This window comes from Falco punctatus (assembly GCF_963210335.1).
Source record: "Falco punctatus genome assembly, chromosome: 2".
In the NCBI taxonomy this organism is placed as follows: Eukaryota; Metazoa; Chordata; class Aves; order Falconiformes; family Falconidae; genus Falco; species Falco punctatus.
Window position 1 is genome coordinate 82,204,774 of NC_137581.1, and position 20,694 is coordinate 82,225,467.

At 41.6% G+C, this 20,694-nt stretch overlaps 1 long non-coding RNA gene across 3 annotated transcripts in view; it reads right to left on the reverse strand.

The window, feature by feature from the left end:
• Positions 1–2,163: 2,163 nt before the first annotated feature.
• Positions 2,164–20,694, reverse strand: part of LOC308058482 — a 101,171-nt gene continuing 82,640 nt past the window's right edge. The window contains exons 2-4 of one of the 3 annotated variants that reach the window (XR_013925841.1): positions 20,255–20,395; positions 8,020–9,915; positions 2,164–6,799 (exon numbers count right to left, since the gene is read on the reverse strand). This is a non-coding gene — a long non-coding RNA (uncharacterized lncRNA). Of the gene's footprint in view, positions 9,916–20,254; positions 20,396–20,694 lie in introns of all 3 variants that reach the window. The other 2 variants (XR_013925840.1, XR_013925842.1) reach the window with 2 other exon arrangements.

Consider the following 20,694-nt stretch of genomic DNA (forward strand, 5'->3'; position numbering starts at 1 on the left):
TTGCAGCGGGAGCAGGAAAGCTCCGGAACAGATGCTGTGGCCTTTCCAGGGATGGAGCAGATTCACGCCCCAGGGAGGCACCCAGCGGTCCTGTGCCACTGACTGTGACACCGAGCAAGGACGAGAGCTAACGGCCCAGGGGAAAAGGGGCAGAGGGGCACGGGTGGAGAGGGAGGCTAAGACAGAGGCAAAAGCACCTTCCAGCCTCTCTGGGGATGGGTGAGAGGCCTCCCCTTCAGCCGGGACACGCATTCTGCCAGTGGGGCAGGCTCTGCACAGCTCAGACAGGCCTGGGGGCAGTGATGCCCGGCTGGGGAGGCCGGGCAGCTGGCTCTGGCTGCAACCTCTGCAGAGCCAAAGGCAGCTCCAAGGAGCGTGACAGCCGTCAGGAGGACGTGCCAAGGAGCCAGGTGCCAGCGCCTGAAATAAGTCCTACAGCTTGTCAACAGAGCTCTGTCATCTCTATCCAGAAAAAGACTAATAGTGGGCTGACGCCTGGCACTGACAAATTACCAGGTTGCTGGAATCTGGATTTGGATTCGTTGCTGAGTTTTGTTTTGATTTTTAAAGGATATCTTTATTTTACCAGGACAAGCTCTTTTCTTTGTCCTCTCATGGTCCAAGCTGGCAAAAAAGCAGCCTGAGATCTCCCACAGAGGAAGCCCAGACCCTGCCAGGGGCCTGTGCGCAAGTGTAGGACCTTCAGAGGCAGCAGGGACCTCCTTGCAAGATGAATTGTAGGCTCAGAGCCTGTGAGGGAAGGAAAGGAAAGAGTCAAGAGGTGAAAAAGCTGTGTGAGGAGGGAGAAGGGCTGCAAGACCATTAGAGCATAATATTGTGGGTTTTACTAGATGCATCTCATTTTTCAGTGTCAAGAAGAGGATGCGCATGCAGTGTTTGTCCCACACTAACACGCCCTGAAAGAACAGACATCAGTCACCAGCTGTGCCACGTTTTTATTAGATAAGTTTTACAGAAGCATCCCTCCAAGTAGGGAATAACTCCATGCATCACAGTCAGGTTTGACAGGAACATTAAAGGCAATGTGTATTTTGATATATCAATCCAAATTTGTAGGCAGCAGAGGTCAGATTTGACGTAAAAAATTGTTAGAATTATTTTTCATTAAAAAGTTAGGTTTATGGCCTCTAATGAAGATCTTACGATTTTACATAAAGATCTGTTTCAAACAATCTAAACTTGTGTTATCTGACATTTTAATTAGCCTCATCCCATTGCCTTGGAAACAACCTGTCTTCCTGCATTATAAGTCCTAGAGCATTTGACACTCTAGTGCACAAGTCTGTTTTAGAAAGACAGCAAACTTTTATTAGTGTTGATTGACTTCATTGCTACACACTAGAACTGCAGTATTTGACAAATTCACTCTGCACATTGCCTGACTTCCCTGAAATATAACAGGAAACTCTTTCCTGGCTTCATTCATTCAGAAGAAAATTATTGTATAAGCAAATTATGTTGCGTGGAGGCCCAGATCTTTTTAGGTTTTTGTTCTTAGGAGACAACAGAACAGGATCTTCTCTTTCCAGACAAATACACCCACGAGTATCAACAGAATGTCTTCAAGTTCCCTCACACAGACATCTCAGTGGACTTCATAGTAGAAGTAGGAATAAAGTAATTCTTTCATATATGGACTGGTCCAAAGACTGAAAGACAATGGGAATATTCCCAGCAGACTTGGGAGCAGACTTTGAATAGAGTAGGCACCTCCAGCTCCATAACACTTAACAGCCTTTGCCCTTAGTTTAAATCCCCTCTCCCAATCCCAGTGAAAGTTTGGGAAAAGCAGAACACTTCCAAAAATGCTGCTTTCTTTTGGCTTCACTGCTGAGATCTTCAACAACTACCCATTGCCACAGTAGAGATGCTGTTGAAGTGTTATCAAAACATCAGTTGTTCTTGTGTATTGGCCTGGACCAAACTCAGCTCACCCAGAGCAGTGTGCTTCCCTGATCTCAGTACAATGCAAGCACACTACTCATTCCTTTGCAAATATAGGACTGTCGGTGTAAGGGATTTCTTTGTCTCATGAAAGTAATGTAACTATCCTATAAACATCACACCAGTGTAGTATGATACTGAACCATTTCAATTCCTTCAAAAGTGCTTTGAAACTATGCAGAACTCAACCATTTTCCATCCAGGACAATAAAGAGTAAGGTGCTTTATTTTGCACAATTTCCTATTAGAATTTTTTAACAGATTTTTCCTGAAACAGGCAGATATAAATTTTAAGCACTACATTTTAGACAGCAATTTCACACATACACAGAGTGGTCAAAATGCTATAAAACAGAACATTTCAGTGGTAAAAGGATTATGTTGGCTTACACCAAAAGCTGTATCTCTAATTTAGTACTTATGCATTCTGAATAATAAATTAAAAAACTGGTGGGAAATTAAAGTTTTTCATCAGCAGGGCAAAAGGTTCATCAGATGAGTTTGTGCCAATTGTCTGAAATTAGAGTTGAAAAGCACCATCCCCTATCCAACAGTGGCTCCAGATTTCCATCGTTCAGGGCAGAGCCCCAGATTCCAGGGGTTCAGTTCCCTAAGATTCACATTAATTTGTTAAATATGTTTTCTTAGCCATGATGTGTGGGTTTTCATGCAAGACTTCCCTACAACAGAAAACTTTCACCACCTCCATTTCTCTTGACCGATTATCGCTGAAATTACATTCTAGTGCTTTTGAATACAGATCAGCTGGCTGAAGCCTAACAGGAGCTATGTGCCAGAAAATACCTCAAAGATTTTATTTCTCTCTGGACAAAGCTAACAAAAAGAACACTTTTCCTTTCTTCCCCAGGTAAAAGCTTCTTCATTCACCATGTGGAAAGGAAATATAATGACATGTTTTCTTTTCAGATAGCTTGCTCTTTTTCAGGGCTACTGCAGAAGCAGTTTGCTCTGGGCCCTTGGCCCATTTTCTACAGCAATCTGACAGTGCTGATTTGATGGGCTATGCCCATGTGGGAAAGAAATGGTCCTTTCAGGAGCATCTGTGGGATGTATTTTCCCCATTGGGAGTCTCAGAGAAGGGTGATGAGGCAGGAGAACCAAGCCACTTGTCTCCATGTAGGTGCCCCAGGATATTAAAGTGCTTTTACTCTTCATTCTTTCACTGCTGGTCAGAAGGGTCTGTGAAAAAAAACACAGAATCTGCCTTAAAGGTCTGGTTAATTCATTCTTGTTCCTCATCTAAGCTCACAGAAACAAGGCAAGACCAGCCCAGACCTAAACCCCACCAAAAGGTCCCCAGAGGTTTCTACAGGACACCCACACTTCAGAGAAGGGGAGCAAATCACAACAAAATCTGGGCAGCCATGGTCTGCCTCCCTGGGAAGACTTGGACTCCTTAGCTGATGACAGAGATGAGGTCAGACAGCATTTTTCCCACCCTTTGCAGTCACTGCAGGAATGCCTTCAGGCTCAGGGAAGACATGTCCACCATCCTTAAAGGGTAGTCCAGCAAGGACATAGAAATATAACACATTTCTAGCTCTTCTTCATGCATTCATATTTGGAGAAAAACAAACCAGACCCCTCACATTGCACTACCAAGCTCCTAGTCACAGGGTGGTGTCTGCTCGGTGGGTATCCCACTGCTCTGGAAGCCCCCTCCTCTCTTCCCTGGGGCTGCACTTACACAGACCATATGCAGGCTGCAGATCTGGTCCTGAACACTGTCTGCGGTCATCACCTGAAATGACTGCCTGGAACAGTCAAACAATTTTTTCCTTTCTAGGCACATCTGAGAAAAGCTATACATTCTTCCAATGCAAGGTGACACCCTGCTATTAATACATGACTGGGAGCCAAAGACCTTCAGGAGCCCCATTGCATGCATGAATTGCACCCAGCTGCATGGCAGCTGGGAAGAGGGTACTGCTGCTTTCTCATTTACCCAGATAAAACCCAAATGTTTCCTCCCAAACTGAGCTGAGCTGCAGCTAGTCTGTACCAGCTGGTTATCACATTGAGCAAAGAAAGGAGGGAAATGGATTTCTTCCTGTTTTCCTTACTGGTCAAAAGATTAAAAGCAATATAGTGGTGTTGGTCCCTAGGTATTGTCTGATTAATATCCTGTTACCCAGCTGGCAAATTGCCAAATTCACCTCTCATTTAAAGAGAGACTGTTCCATGAGCTCAAATGGATTTTATTAGCATAACACTAATAATTCAGCTCTTACAACCCAGAGAAAATATTATAATTAAATACAGGCATGCATTGGCTGTCAAGGTTCCTTCTTGCTTTGCTTCTAGGTAGGCAGAGAACCGCAATGCATCAGATATTTCACCACCACAATCAGGTCAGAAGGGTCTAATTTTACAGGAAAAGTGTTATGAAGCAAAAAGATCATAAGCCCTGAGAAATTCCTTCCTCCTAGCAGCATCTAGAAGCTTGTCCCTACTGGGTTTCAATAGCGTTGATCAGTAAGATGTAACACAGAGAAGCCTTCTTCCTTACTTCCAGGTTTCTTGTCTCGTTAGGACATTCCTAGCTGAATGTTGTCTGCTGGCCCATAAATCAGCTCCCTCTGTTGCCTGACTCTTCTAGCACCCTTCACAGTAATAACCATTCTGAATTCTCCAGCATGTCATTTCATTTGTTCTTCTTTGTAGCAGAGGCTTATAGACACGTTCAGTTTAGAAACCACCAGTACAAGGCTGGAGTTACCAGCCCAAAAGATACCTGAGGTTGCTTAATTCATTCCATATTATTCATATGTTAGGGAGCACAGTTATGACATGCATATCTTTTGCCTACTGTCTGCATCAGCCACTCATGTCAACCGGGATTTCAGAGGAGATAACTCCTCTCTGTCACCTCGAGCAGCAGCTGCTTCCCAAATAGTGCTCCCTGAGGGACTGACATGCCATGGAAGATAAATGATCTGAGGACACTCACTAAAAATATCGTGTGTTAATTCCCCAATTAGAAGTCTCAAGAGGAGAATAATGAGTGATCTGTTAGCAATTCTGTAGGTTCACAGTTGTCTGATATCCCACATTTGGGAGCCGCTGCCCTCGGGTAGCAGCTAATTGGCCCCAGTTACCATAGTGCCTCAGTCTTTAATGTATGTATCCTCAATACTGCTCAGTAAAGCAAATAAGGACTGATTTCAGTTCGACAGACTGGGAGCTGCATTTCAGAGAAAGCAGGGAACTGACTTTACAGCATTATACTACAAATACAAATCACGGAGTGAGGCAAAATCCAGGTCCTGACAAGTACTTTCTACACACAGGGAGAAACTGGTGGCAGAAGATGTTTCTTTGGGTCAAACCCGTTTATTTACAAGGACTGCAAAAGTGCTGTCAAAATCAAACCACCAGTTTCTTTGCCTAGCCCCTCGCAGCCAGCTCTGTAACCAAAAAAAAGCTGTCACAAGGCCTCTTCTTGAGTGAAGCTCCTGTGATTGCTCTGTCTCCTCAGTTTTGCGTTACTTTCTGCTTCTGTCTCTTCAGAAGTCCTGCTCCTCCCACACAGGCAGGCACACAGAGCTCATTACCTCTCCTTTCAGGGCTTGCTCTTTTATTCTCACAGGCCAGCATAATTTAGCCTTTGTGGGAGCTTAAGAACTTGCTCCTGTGGCTTTAGAGACTTGGTACAACCAGGGAGTTGTGTTACTTGTGAGACTTATCTTGAACAAAGCATGGCTTTAAGCCCACTCACCCCCTGCAAACGCACCCAGACTGCAACAACACTGAGATACCTCAAGATATTTTTTTTAAATGCTCCGTCAGCATTGATTTCAATAGGAAGCTGGATGCCTAATCTGCTTATGCACTTCTGAAAATCCTATTAAGTGCCTCTATACTTCTCTAGGTGCCTAAATATACTTTTCTTAATTTGTCTCTAAATGATTTGCATCCATCATCAAGATTTGTGAGAGTGCGGCTTGAGGGGAGACGCCTCCCTGTCACAGGCCTTCCGTGCAGTCTGTCACTTGTTCAGATACCTAAACCGGGAACCAAGCTCTCGCGAAGATGCTGTGACAGTGTGAAACATGTCTATTAAACTGTGAACACTCTTCGAGCTGTTGCTTCCTTGTCTCATTACACCTCCCATCCTGTGCTGAGCACACGCACCCTCTCCCCCGGGGGAGCCCTCTCCACAGGGTTATCACAGCTCCATCTCCCCTTCCATCGCTGACCCAGACCTATACAATTTTCTGCAGCGGGCTTGAGCTGCAGATGGAGCCGCAGCTCCTGGATGAGAGCAAGGAGTTATATTTTGGGAGGGGGCAGGGATGGTTTGGATGCTTGGAGGCAGCAGCCGGGACAGCAGCAGTGTCTCACCTTGGCCCCCAGGCACTACCAAGAAGTGTGACCAAACCAGGCAGCGTATATAAATATTTGCTTCTAAGGACATCCTACATAATTAAATGCCTGGGGCTCAGAAATATCTTTGCTCAGCTTTTGTTGTCTTCCTTGTCTTCTTGTTACTAAAACGCAGTCACAGGCAAGAAAAGCTGTTGAGGGGATGTATATCTGAGAGGCTCAAAAAAGCTGAGGCTCAGCTCCAGGGTTTCTGTCAACAGGATGGCCAAACGCCTCAGTCTGGAGAAAGGGCATTAAAAATGGGTCTGTGCCTTTAGACCCAGCACTGGATGCGGTAACTGCTTCCTACAGCCAACGGATGTAGAAGTGAGGCCACAAAGAAACTGAACTTGCCATGACCAGGCTGGTACCCACCTACAGACAACTTCTTGGGAAAGATGGGCCCCTCTGGGGTCCTCAGCAGCTCTGCCCCAGCCCCACTGCAAGCCTTGATCAGAATGGAGAAGAGAGAAAATTAGCACCTCTGGGAATTACAGTTAAACAGTCCTCAGAGCACCTTTAGCTGTTCTTAGAATGAAAAGAAACTTTGAAAGGGGGATTAAAGTTAGGACGGTTGATTTTGATATAGAGGAACAGCTATTTAAAAAAAGCAATGAAAAATGGGAACATATTCAGAGACCTACACATACTTTAATAGAAATCTAGAAAAGTGCAAATCTGGAAATGCTCTGAATCTGGTCAGCTATTTCTCCTCTTACAGACCCTGTGCTGCAGTCCAGAAAGCCTTGATAAACCAGAGCTTAAAAGTCCACGTGGCCTTTGCCACTGTTTTCTCTCTGTATTAATTCTGTTTGCTAATACCCACAGTGTAGCAGCTGAGGTGCCCCAGCACTCGCAGCAGCCCCATCAAGGACCCAGCAGTGCAGGGTCTGGCCCGTGAGCTTCAGTCAGCAGCTTCTGTGTTCCCAGGTCTTTCCTTGAAAAGCGTCAGCTTGAGCCAGTCTTGCAGCACACATGCACTTCAATCATCTGTCTGCAATACCACAGTAATAACAGTGGCCCTATACAATCCTTACGGATTAATTAGTTACCATTTGCATTTGCAGTGGCCACTGACAGTTGTACTGCTGACAAATCACCTTTTTGGGAAGAGTGAATAAACTCCCATACAGAAAACCTAGCAAGTTACAGTTTGCTGATACACAATGAACAGGCAGGCAGCCCAATTCCAGACACACACACAAAAAAGAGAATAAAACCCCCTGATTTTGCTCATCTCCCATTGCATCTGTTGCGATGAGCAGACAGAGGAAGAAAGGGTTACATTTGTTCCCGGCCGGAAGCGATGGGAGTATTTTTGCCTTGGATCTGCCAAGCTTGCAAGGAAAATCCCCAAGCTGGATTTCCTCGGGGAGCAAATGTTAACTAACAAACAGAGAGTTGGACATGCTCTCTTTCTTGGGAGGGGAGCAGGGCTTCCCTCAGTACTGCTTTGGAGAAAATAGTTTGCATGAGGCCTAGAGCCAAGGACCAGAACATAACCTAATTAAGCCAGAAAGGGTGATTAGCTGTTTATTTTGATGATGTTCAAACCGTGCACTCACATTATACACTGCCCTGGGAGAAAAAAGATGCTGTTTATACTCCCAGATCTAAAGGATCAGCAGAGTTTATTTTCCCCTACAAATGAAGTCTTGTTCTACTTACATTCTTTCAGCTGAGATCAGATCTGTTTATTTTCACTCATCTGCAGGAAATAGAAATATTTCAGTCTGTTATCCTGAGTCCCAGGAAGCAGTTCGTATTGCTTAACCATGGGCAAAGGCAAATTAGTCACAGCCTTCACATGCTACCTCAAAAGATTTGTTTAGCAGTAGTACCATTAGTGGCAAAAGGATTTACAAAAACCCATATTGTGAATTCTGCTTCTTGAACCTTCTCCAGAAGGCACGAGAAACTTTATTAAAGACTTGTGCTTCATCATGGGAGATGGAGTTGATCAAGTTCTCCCTCTTCCCAGCAGGCACCTCCATGTATCGATGCTGAGCTGAGGGGTTTGATGCAGTATTATCAAGCTCCCTGTTTCTTTACTGTGTTGAATTAGTTGCTGATTTGTGAGGGTATCTGGAAGCACGGCACTGAAAAATTAAAATGCTGGTGGGAGCGAAGAGAGGTGCAACGACACTCACCACACATGACTTCTGGTCAGACCAGTGGCAACCGGACAATGACATCTTCACAATATGTGTAGCACACCCTGCCAAAAGCCACGGAGAGATCCCACTTCAGTGTTCCCAAATACTTGTTTGAGTTGGCTTCATATTTAATTATAATACAATCCTCTTTTGCTAGAGTTTGTTAACAGGATTTGTTTGCATGCTTTGATCTTTTATTTTTAATCATCTCTCGTGTTCATGAAGCCTTTGGTAAGATTTTGCACTGATAAAAGTATTTGAATTATAACAAATGGACTACAAGGTGACAACATATCTTAGAGAGGGTCTTAATTCTTTTAAAGTTAAGCTTTTTGATGGTCAATTAAATTATTTTAATTGTATCTTATTTATGTTAAACTTAAGACTGTTTTCCAACTACTGGAACTTAAAAATTCTGCATAAACCAGGCAACTGCAAGTGCTGTGAATATAATTTTTTTCTGTTGACTACATTCAGCAAAAGAAACAATCAAGAATGCACCGAACGTCTAATACTGTGATGAAGATAGAAATTACTGGCAACCAATTATAAAGATATGGAGCAGCAGAAGGTACAGCGTGTTACATACATTATGGGGCTGCCAGAATAGGCTACTTAGGGATGTACAATAATAATTTAGATTGTTGATCATAATAATCTCATGCTGGTCATAACTGTCGGGCTGTTATTTTATGCTTCCCCAGCCTGTTTGCTGAATCTGTTTGCTAATTTTTGTACTTGTTTATAGTTTGCAAATTGTTTGAGGCAAAGTGAATTTCGCTGTTTGTTTGCACAGTACCAGCTCTCGAGAAAGGGATGGGAACCTCTATGATCTCCATTGCTGAAAATAATTAAAAAATCCCTAATGGACACAGCAAAAATTCTTCTGTAAGAAAAACAAACTCAGCTGAACTCCAGCTAAATTAACTGATATCCCTCATGATCTACCAATTTTCATGATGGATTATGGGGAAGCTTAAATGAAGTTCAAAAATAGCACTGTGTTCCTCCCTCCTCAACCTCATTGTCGCAGGGTCCTGACGGCTATCAGAAGATCAATCTGCCGCAAGCAGAACTTCCCCACTACATTGAACATAATCCTCCAGTTCACTGGTTTAAGTGAGTCATGAAGGATTACTTTTCAGAGTAATGAGGGGTTAGATGTTTCCCAAGATAGCTAGACAGCCTGCATGGGTTTTCAAGATGAGCCGGTACATGAAAAGTTACAAAGTGCCACAGCCTTTACCTTGGTATTTTCCCTTTTTCTCACAAAAAGGCCAGGTGGTATGAGACATCCACCTTCCTGGGAGCAAGTTTCTCATGCAGATCCCAGAGAAAAAAATTCTTGAGGTGCAGATGTTTCTCTTTGTTTGTTTGTGGTTTTTTTCCAAATAGCTTCATCTTCTCCCTTTATTACAAAGAAATTAAAATTCTATTCTGTTCTATTTTCAAATGTGCTCTGTGATTGCCAGGGCAACAAAACATACCAAGGTAAGATCACTTTATTTGCAGGGTTTTTCATACAGTGGAGAAGTGATAGCCCACAAGCTCACATGTGTGGCATAACCACGCATCCCGGTGGCCTTGCACACTGTTGCCATCCCTTACTGTTTGAACAGTAAAGAGGACTCTGTCCCTAACAGTACCAGAGTCCAAAATCATATGCAGGCCAGTCCTACTTTCATGGATCTTTGTTTTCATGGACTCCTTGGCCAGTCATTCCCTCCTGTGGCACATGTCCCAGTGAAGTGGCTCATGAGTCATGGAGGTGGGGCAGTAACTGCCCAAATGCTCGATAGATATATTTTCCAACACGGGAATGCCCCAATCTTGCCCCATGCAATGCAAGTAGCAGTTACTGTTTCTGGAGAAGTTGGGGAGAAGTAGCCATAAAAAGCAGCTTCCCCATCCCTACCTACACTCCCCCAGCAGAAAAACTCCTGAAAGGAAGGGAGAAGGTCACAACTGAACAGCAGCAGCATCCTATTCCCCTCTTCAAGTGACAATCCCTTTGCCTGAAGAAAAAAAGCATTGGTTAAACCAACACCTTTCTTGCAGAGTTTCAGCTGTTTCTGGTATCCCTCTTGCATATGACCAAAGAGTCCAACACAGACAGTATTTTAACCAGAAGCTTGATGTGAGCTATTCTGGGACAGAAAGATTTCAGTATTTCAGATTTTTTCTATTGTTCATAGGAAAAAAATGGTTAAAGGTTGATCAGCTAGTTAATTCGGCAAGACCTGACCCACAGGGAGAAGCATTCCTAGCATCTACTTAAGATTACTAAGTAATTTCTACCCTCACAAAAACTTGGACACATTTCTGTGGAATTTACTTGTAGGTTTTTTGAGACATTTTGAGAAAATCCATGGGAATACTCCCATGATTTCTCCTAATACACACAGGAATCTATGTTAAATTGGCTAACAAAGCTGCTTGGATTGGAAAACAAATTAATCCACCCAGTCATTTATAAAATGCCCACAAGAAACAGAAAAAATAAAAGCTTTTCTTCATTTTGCTTCTGTGAAGAGAGAATGAAACATTCTTGTCTCAGGAGATCTTCCAGTCCCCACTCTCATCCTTTGAGTTTTATCTTCCCTTCCCAGCTTCAGATTCTGAGGGGCAAAATTAACTGGTTTTATGAGAAGAGGTGATAATGGCAAGGGGGGATACTGTCAATCAAGGACCAAGTCCCTGGCCACATGAACATCCAGGACAAAATACTCAGCGCAACCAGACAGGTTGCCCAGAGGCTGCGGGAGAAGAGCACCCTGTGTGAGGTTCCCCCACAGCACCAATGTTTCCATCAGAGCAGACACATGAAAGTCTAATCAATATAATGATTGGGGGATCTATGCTGTTCATCTCAGGCAACAACAGAAGTCTTAAAAGCAGATGTTCTTCTCCAGTGGCTTGGACCTCTTGCTCACATGAAAGTATCCACATTTAGCAAAGTGACTCCCACCCTTTCTAAAGGCTGCTTGCATTTCCTGAGTTGCTCAGGAGGGAACACTTTCCTTTCTCTTGCACCACAGCTGCCCAAGAGGAGGATGAGTGCTCAAACTTTGTTTTGCAAGAGCAGTCCCCCTGATGATGAGCACTGGGAGCAGTGATTGCCAGGATAAGAGCAGGAAGAAGCTGCGTATGTTCAAGTTGAGAGGTTCTAGCAGCATCCAACAAAGACACAGAGACTCCAGAAATTCACCTCAGAGGAAATGCCAGGCTGTATTTTGTCTGCAAAAAATAGCCCAGCTGTACATCGTGGATGTGCCCAACAATGGAATCTGACCAGCAAAGTTCATCCACATCTGCTATCTTTTAAGAAAGGGGCAAAAGTATATTTGTTGCAGCGTTCAGCTATTTGCACTTTGGAAATCAGGCTCCAAGGGACTTATTCTCTCATTCTGTTTTATTAGTTTTCACTGTCTCCCAAGATTTGTGCAGTTCAGCTCCATGGTAACTCAGGAACCTGCTTGATCGCCTTACACATTGATGTATATAACAAAAGCACAGTGCTAATACACTGTTTGAGCATCTCTAAGATATATTTAAAATACCTAAGGCTTGTGGCAGGGTAAGATTTGTAGAGAATACAGAATAGTGCTGTCTTGCCTTAAGGTTGTAGCAATTGTTTCTTGGGAAGTTCTACCTTGGTTCTACCAAGCCACTCCAGGCTTTGCAACAGCTAAAGTCATGTTAAACTTTTGTCCACGCTGTTAACCAACATCTGTTCTTCCTGTCCTCCAGAGATTACAATAAAAAAAACACAAGGTGATTAAAAAGGGGAAGAAAAACAGGAAAAAGGACTTGCCCTCCAGTAATTAGCTGTGTATAAAGACTTACTAGCTGGGTGCTACTGATATAGACCAGGGTACGAGTCCTGTGGTCCTCATTCTTTGCTTGTCTACAGCGCACCATGACTCTGCTCAGCCTGACAGGCCTAGGCTTTTATAAAAATGACAGAAATGCATGAGGGCTTGGTGCACGTACATGTTTTGCTCTGACATGTATCCATACTCAGAAGCACTTCAAGCAATAGGAAACAGAAAAGCCGTAACAGCTCTCACGCAGACCTGGAGTTGGATGCCTGGCGCTTACATTTTCATCCCGGTGTCCAGTCACCAGATGGCAAGTCCTGTACATAGCATAAACTGTTCAGTTACTTTGAACATCTATGTGTTGATTTCTATGGTAAATGATGGGGTTCAGATAACAAAATGTTCAGCGCAAGCTGCAGTTCTGGAAGTGCTCTGGGGATTCATTAGTTAATGCCACAAGGACCTGGCAAGGAACGTCTAAGTTCTTAGAGGCATTCTGCTTTTTCTCACTGTTGTTAGCTTTGAATATCCTTGGGATTACTTTTTTAAATACCTCAGGGAAGATGACAAGAAAAGTAGAAAAGACTACCAGAAAAAAGAATGTTTTTCCCACGTGTTTTGGGAGAGGAATAAAGCTGCATGTTACACTTTTAATATTTGCATTGAGCATGCAAATTTTCAAAGAGCAGGAGAGGGATCAGCTTCTGCTATTTCAGCTGCAGTGAATGACTTGCGTGGCACTAGGAGAAGTTGACACACTTGTCCAAACACAATGGCAAGAACCTAAAAACTGTGACAATGTGTTCCAAGATCCGCTGGCTTGGTTAATTTTTCAAAGGGCGGTTCTACTTTGAAAAGCCCACCTTTGAAAATTCCTGATGAGTAATCAATGATGTCAAATCACAGTATGTGTTGGTCCAGTGAGCTTTTCACCTACTGCCATTTGGAATTTAATGACCTTCTGACATGTATCGATGCAAAGCAGCTCATACCACAAACAATCTGCTTTAAGTCTTACTGTTTAACTTACAAGATAAGCAGTTACAGAAACACATCTCTCCAATGCAGCTGGCAAAACAGATGAGGTAAAGTACCTAATGTCAAAACAGAATAAACACTGAAGAGCTTCTCAGGCCTGTGAAGGCATTTTCATGAATGTAGCTACATCTGCCTTTGAGCACAAAACCTCTTCCAATAGCGTTAAAGGGTTAGCGACCTGTCAGGAGGGGGAAAAAAAAAAAGACCATTGTAGCTGCCTATGCTATTGAACGTGTCAGAGTAAATGCAGGATCCCTCCACTAGCAGAGGTCAGGCAAACATGGGCATCAGTCATGGGTTTCAAATCTGGAGGTGAGGGTATTCACTCAGTAGTTGCACAGTTTCCAGCTCGTCTACGTTGTCCTCCTGCTCTGGCAGTCTTTCCCTCCGAAAGACACTGCTGTACAACATCAGGGTTACTTCAGGTGAGTTTTTAGTTGGTGGTATGAAACTTTCTGGCTAGTATACGTTCATCTGTAATCCTATCACCTAATTTCTGAAGCTGAAAAAAAGCCAAATGCAGAAAAAGTGAAAATGGTTGTCTTCTGTCCATGTCTGGACCTCTAAGGTAAAGCTCCTTATTGTTGCTGTTATTACTATTGTTATTATATTTTTCATTTTGAAGTGCCAAAAGACAAGAAAATAACTAGGAGTTCAAAATTAGTTCAATTAAAAGAAGCGAAATTCACCCATGTATCTACAATACATAATTATACAACATGTATAAATATAGCTGGTACTACAGAAAATAAATTTACATGGTCAGGATCCAGATCCAGCCTATGTCGATAAAACTGATGAGAGAAAAGGTACTTTACTTCTGGAGACATCTGTTGTCTGCTGCTAGGTAGGGAACTAATTTTTAATTAGATAGATCTTACATAAAATGTTTGGCGTTATTTGAAGCATCCTGCATCTTGTTTTAACTACCTGATTCATCAATATTTTGCTTTTGTAGCTAAGGAAAGCCATACTACCCTAAGGCAAAAATAAACAGTCGTCTGATCTGTAAGTAAATAGTAATACAGTAACAGTAGTGAGCCATTATTTAAGGTTCCAGAACAATTTTTATTTTCAAGTCCATTTCATTAGAATGCTTCAGCACATTTTTCTCTGCACTACTCCACGGTTAGTTCCCAATCAAAAGCCAAATATTTGGAAGCTGCAGGTTTTAAGAGGAGCTGCTTTCTCAGAAGATGAAATCAACAATCATACTGAAAGTTTGGCCCATTCATAGTTCATAACAGACAAAATACAGCAGAAGTTTTCTTACTGGCCATGCTGACAATGAAGACATGGAATTTTTTTGCCAAGAACCCTGGGGAAGATTTGTTATTGCAGTGATCTCTGCACTTGGTATAACACCATGAGAAGTTTAGGGAAAGGGCACAAGTACATCACCTGTCCTATTTCTAATTCCATCGTACTTTGATGGCTGGAGATATATTACATATATCTGGGGAGTCACATTGATCAAATTTACATAAAAGTCCCCTATCTCTGCCCTTGTAGCTATCTAATGGAAAGTGAAGTCCTCAGCCTCCAAAGATCATCCTGAAATCGACCTCTAGCCTATCTCTTTTTATGAATATTCTTGGCAGATGTTGGCAATGAATACACTCAAGCAGTCATTTAAATTCTGCTGCTTTCTCAGGAAGGGAATTTGTTATAAGTGCTATTTGGTAGCCTCTACTAATTAATTCATTCTCCTTCAAACACCAGGTATAGCCTGATCCTGTATGTGTGTTCATGTAAAAAAACTTTCCCTTTAAGCACTGAGACTCCAAGACTCAGCAGTGAAAATAGCTGAATTGTTGGTTTTATTTTCTAAAGAAATATTATGTTGAAAACAGCACATTCCCATGTAATGTTTCCACCTTGATTAAATTACGTACTTTCCACTGGGAAAAAAATCCATTTTGTGCTCCTTATTTATGGAAGCATCAGTCCACCTTCCTGAGGTTTCTCTGCAGTTCGGGCAAGGGCAGTTTGCACTTTGCACCGATCAGCTGTTTACTGCCTTAGAAAACCTGGGCTGCTATATAGTGAGTCACGGACATGAGAGATTGAAAGATCAGTTCCTGGGTCCCAACTAAGGGCACTTAAATTATACTTAACTTAATTATTAAAGTTTATTTAAATGTTTCTCTGGGTTGAAGTTCTTATCATTTCAGACCACAATTTAACGTTCAATGGACAGTTAAGTTTCAGTGCAAATATCACCATGTAAAATGCAAATGCACATCCTCTGGAGTGACATTTCATGTGACAGCTAGTAAGGAACCTCAGCTGATGGATGATGAGCAGGTACAGACATGGGAGTAAAACTAAGGATGTTGTAGACTTTGCACTGCCAGCTTCCTGGACTTTTAGTACTTGTTTCATCTTTATTAAACAGACTCATTGTTTTTAAGAACAATAAATTCTTGCAATTAAATCTGCTTTACAGTCATCTTGTTTGGGAAGTTCTTTATGGATCACAGTCTTTTTGAAATTACACTGTGCAAATATTAATACTTGTGAGGTGAAATTATGCTTAGCGAGTAAACCAAATATATGTGCAAATAAATAGACGACCTTCACTAAGCAACTTATTTCTGAATACATTTGGACATATCCATTAATTTCACCTTCTTCTGGCACTGAACCATAATTTCACCACCTCAATAACACAATAAAGAGCAAACAAAAACATAGTCCCTGGCTTTTAGTGCAGATTGCACAGAGTAGCAGTCAACTACAAGGCCACAGCATCGGATCATGGTCATGGCAAAGACTGCAAGCTCTTGTTCTTTGAAATCAGTGATTGTCAATGCTGGGATTTTCTTTATGATTACTTTTATCAGAGTTTGTCTCTCCTGTCTCAAGTGGAATATTAAGGAGATACTATTTCCACCAGTGTTGGCTCAAAAGAACATTTCCTTCAACTTTCTACCTCTGTATTTTATCCTGTACCCATTCCACCTGCCCTGAGATAGCTTATTGAGATGTCTACTTTAGAAATCTCATCACCCAAGATATATCATCTGTCATTCAAAACTCATTGTAGTCACCAGCTCTCCTCACTGGTCGCAGAGGTGTGTTTTTCACCTGTGACCTGCAGACCCAGAGGCAGCTATGAAATAGTTCTTGACAGGGTTCTGAAAGGTAACTGAGAAAAACAGTCCCATCGTCTGTGGGATGAAATTCACCATAGAAGGGTTCCACCTTACACTGGGAAGTCTAAAGTGTCTGTAAATGAAAAAAGACTGAGGAAGACTTTGTCCACTCTTAGCCAACCTCAGTGGCTAAACCTAAGCATTTGGTCCTGGCTTTGCTCCATAATTAGCCAGTTCTAGACACTGAGAGGCAAAAGGCTTCAGCAGTCCTTAGGCATCTTTGTAAAGCTTTTTTTAAGCAGAACATGAAACATCTCCTAAGCAAACTTCTCACCATGGTTAATTGTATCCAATCATTCAGAAGCATCCACGTGGTTATCATCTCATAAGCACAGTATAACAGGTAGTAAAAATCATGAAAACTTACATTTTACCTCTGCTGAATTCCTAAAATTACCTAATTGCAAAGCTATTTACAAAATGAAGAGAAATTTGAGGACAGCAATAAACTCTAAGTCAAGAAACAAGGTGGGAGGTGGCAGATTGTGTGATTGCATACCACAATGTGGGTCCCTCAAAAATACAAACAAATTTAAGCCTGACGTTATGAAGTTTACCTTAATTTTTCATAATGACATCTAAGCATTCTAGAAAATGTTGGCAGAAAAAGAAACTAAAGACAAGCCTGTAAAGAAGTTCTATTTTTTGTACAAGTTAATCAAAATTGAAATAAGCCTTAGGTTGAAAATCAGAAACATGATCTGGTTTCTAATTAATTGGGTAAAATAAGGTAATTAGGTAAAAATTGATTCACGTTACCTTGAGCTTGAAAGAAAAAAAAAGTAACGAAGTGGAGAAATGCACTTTACCTGCTGTGCTCAGCTGAATTCACATTGCTTCTATGTTCAAAGCTACCTATGTTGTTTGCATGAATCGTAAAAGGGAACCATTAAAGGGAAATCTTTACTTCTAAGTAAAAGATAACCAATGATCCAGTGCAATCACTGGCCGCCTGATCATTCGTACCAGTTAACTCAGGTCATTGCCTTGCAAGCTCTGTTTTGGACTGTTTCAACCGGGCATTTCCAACACAAACCTGCTACTCAGGGACTACCTCTATGCATTATAAATTCAGGCTGTTCCACATAACTCAGCTGCAATGCCCCCCTAGTTTTATTTTATTGATACAGGCATCGCCTGTATCACTTGCTGTTACAATCCCAGACTTGCTGCCCTGCCCTCAGTGTTTCAGTATAGCACCCACAGAAACTACACTTCTGCTATAGTTACTTTTTAAGGAAACGCCAAAGGGTTTTCTTTAAAAAGTGTCAGAACCTAAGTGTGAAGGCTTTGGTAATAATACAGCCACACCAGTAAGGACCATACAGCATGGGAATGCTGTTACACTCTTAGCATGGGTATGAATAGCGAAGGTATGGTTAATTTTGCTTGGGAAAGTGTAGCCACAGGAAAGCTGAGAGTGGTTTGTTTGGTTTGCTTTGCTTTCTTTTAATCAAGTTAAGCTACAACAGCAAACCCGAAGTTTTGCAGCATAAACGGTGGGATTTCTTCAGCTCATTTCCACCCGTTGCACCACGCTGCCCTTTTGCTAGCATGGTTTTGAGAGCTAAAACTTTTCTCTCTGACACCTAGAAAGCTGTCTTCTGTCTCAGGCAAATTCCACACATCTGAATACAAAGATCATCCTAGTATAGTTTTCATATGACACTTCATTATTAAACATTACCAAGGTATTTTATGTCTGTCTGACAAACAAAGAATATTACAAAAGATAAGCTGGAGTATCTGAGCCGCAAAAGGGCCTAAACAGTTCATTAGATAAAAAATCAACAGAAAATTAATTCCAAACCCCAAAAGATGATAGCAAATTGCTTGTATTGGCATTTCAGGTGGATTTTTTTCCAGATTACCCTACAGGTTAAGAAAAAAAGACTTGGAAACAGTGACTCCTAAAACAAACTGAACAAAGACTGATGTCTATTTGCAGAAATATTAGTTCTCAGTGGGTATGTCTGCATTCAATATTTTCTATATTATTACATGGTTTCACTGTTCCTAGAGTCTGTTCAGCTACTCTAATTTTTTTTTTTTTTTTTTATTTTTTTTTTTTTTTTGCTTAAGGAAATATTTTATTGCTGTTGATGGGAAAATCTGAGCCTTGTAACTTTCCGGGCTACAAATTCACAAGTGACAGTCAGACATGAACAGAATTTCAGCACACTCGATAAACAGAAACATGGAAACAATATCTTAAATGTAAGCAGGGAGTACTGATGTTAAAGCGTTGTTTTAAAAAGAGCCAGGAAGAACCAATGGAAATCCTAGGTTTTCAACAAACTGAGAAAAAAGAAGGATTTAATTTATTTTCAGCCAGCAAATGTGACACACATTAAAAGGCCAGCAAAATCACGCTCATAAAATAGGATTCCTCTAGATGGAACTCTTGAATTTGAAAGATGACAGTCATGTACAAAAGCATCGAAACTTAGGAAATTATTCTCTTCCTGCACAGCTTATTTCTGCTACTGAAACACCTCCTTAGAGGAAAATGGGCTTATCTCACCTACTCAGTCCATGGTATGATGAGACACAGCTCTCCTGTGCAGAAGTCTTGAATGTAATGGACTTGAATAATGTAGTATAATAAATAAAATTATGACTATGATAGAGGTTTTGACAGGTGCAGAGAGCTACCTATCTGTGTAATTCCTTTTAGAGCAGGATTAAAGCTGCTAATCAAGGATTTTAGATTTGATTTCAGCTCTTGTTGAACTTCCTACTAACACTTGCAAACCTGCCTGGACAAGAAACAGATTTTTTTTTTAATGTATTTAATAATATTTTGATTATTCTGTAAGTAAAACAATTATATGAAAATACTTGGGATGTTAATGGGCTACAGAAAATCAAAGTCACTAAAGTAGAACAGAATATTTATAAAATATTCTGAAGTACTGACACAGCCAAAGAAGAATATTACATAGCAATTTTGTCAACAGTAGCAGAGCAGTTCTGTAATAACCTTTAGGACAAGTGTGATATGTTTTAAAACTAACCATTAAAAATATTTTGGGGAAAACAAAAAAAAAGTGTATCTCTACAGACCTAAGTGATATACTTCAGCTTCAGAAAAACACAAAGATGCCAGCAGTAACACCTAGACACCACAAATATATTCATTGGGAACACAAAAGCAGATGAGGTAGAAGTGCTAAAATGAAAAAGAGCTTTGCAGGATAATACATCCCAACTGAAGCACTTACAAGGTAAAATAGAGTAATATGAGGCAGCTGCCCCTAAAGCCTCTGCACTCACACTGAGGAAACAGGTATCAGCTGGATGTCAGGCCCTTGAACCCTCCATCAACACTGCACGGAAAGTAACTGCCGTAACCAAGATCTCTGCACTTCAACACAGGGCACATGTGAAAATAATAGACACGTTAGAAAGCACAATGTGATAACAGGTAGTGAACGTTGACTTCTGCCCAGTGACTGTGCAGTTTTTATTCTTTGCATTTTTAGCTTCACATCTTGACTGCTGAAACACTTTTCTTGGGGCTATCTTTGAAACATAAAGAGAAATTCTGTCTGGCAGAAAACATAATGTGCGTGACCTACCATGGTACACATAAGCATGTGCTGTACTCGCTCATAGCTATCTGTTTGCTTCTGGCTGTTATTAGAGGTACCAGTTACGCTCGTAAACTCATACTGCATATGTAACACATTTATCTTCAAAATATCACTTTTCTCATAGAATTTCTCACAGCAGTTGCAATACTTTGCTTCCCTGTTTCTGAGAAGTCCTAGGACTACCTCTGGGGATGCCGGTAGCCAGATATCCTCCACGCATGGGTCATGGTCCCGGAGCTGCCTTTCCCCTTGCAGGGCTCCAAAGATCCCAGCTCCTGCAGTCAATGAAACATACAGCTCAGATATAACTCCCAGCAAAAATCAAAAACTATAAAAATACATGCAAAAAAACATTTCAAAGACACCCCTACATAACACATGCAGCGATATCGCCCCAGCCCAGAGACAGCCCAAAACACAGTCCCTGTAGATTGCCACATGTAAGATTATTTGCTCCAGTGCATAACAAGAAAACCGCAGACAAGAAAAAGTGATGCAGCAGACCCAAAATATATTAACTGATCTGTTTCTATTTCTGCCATGAACAGTAGGGAGGACCAAAACCACCTGTGAC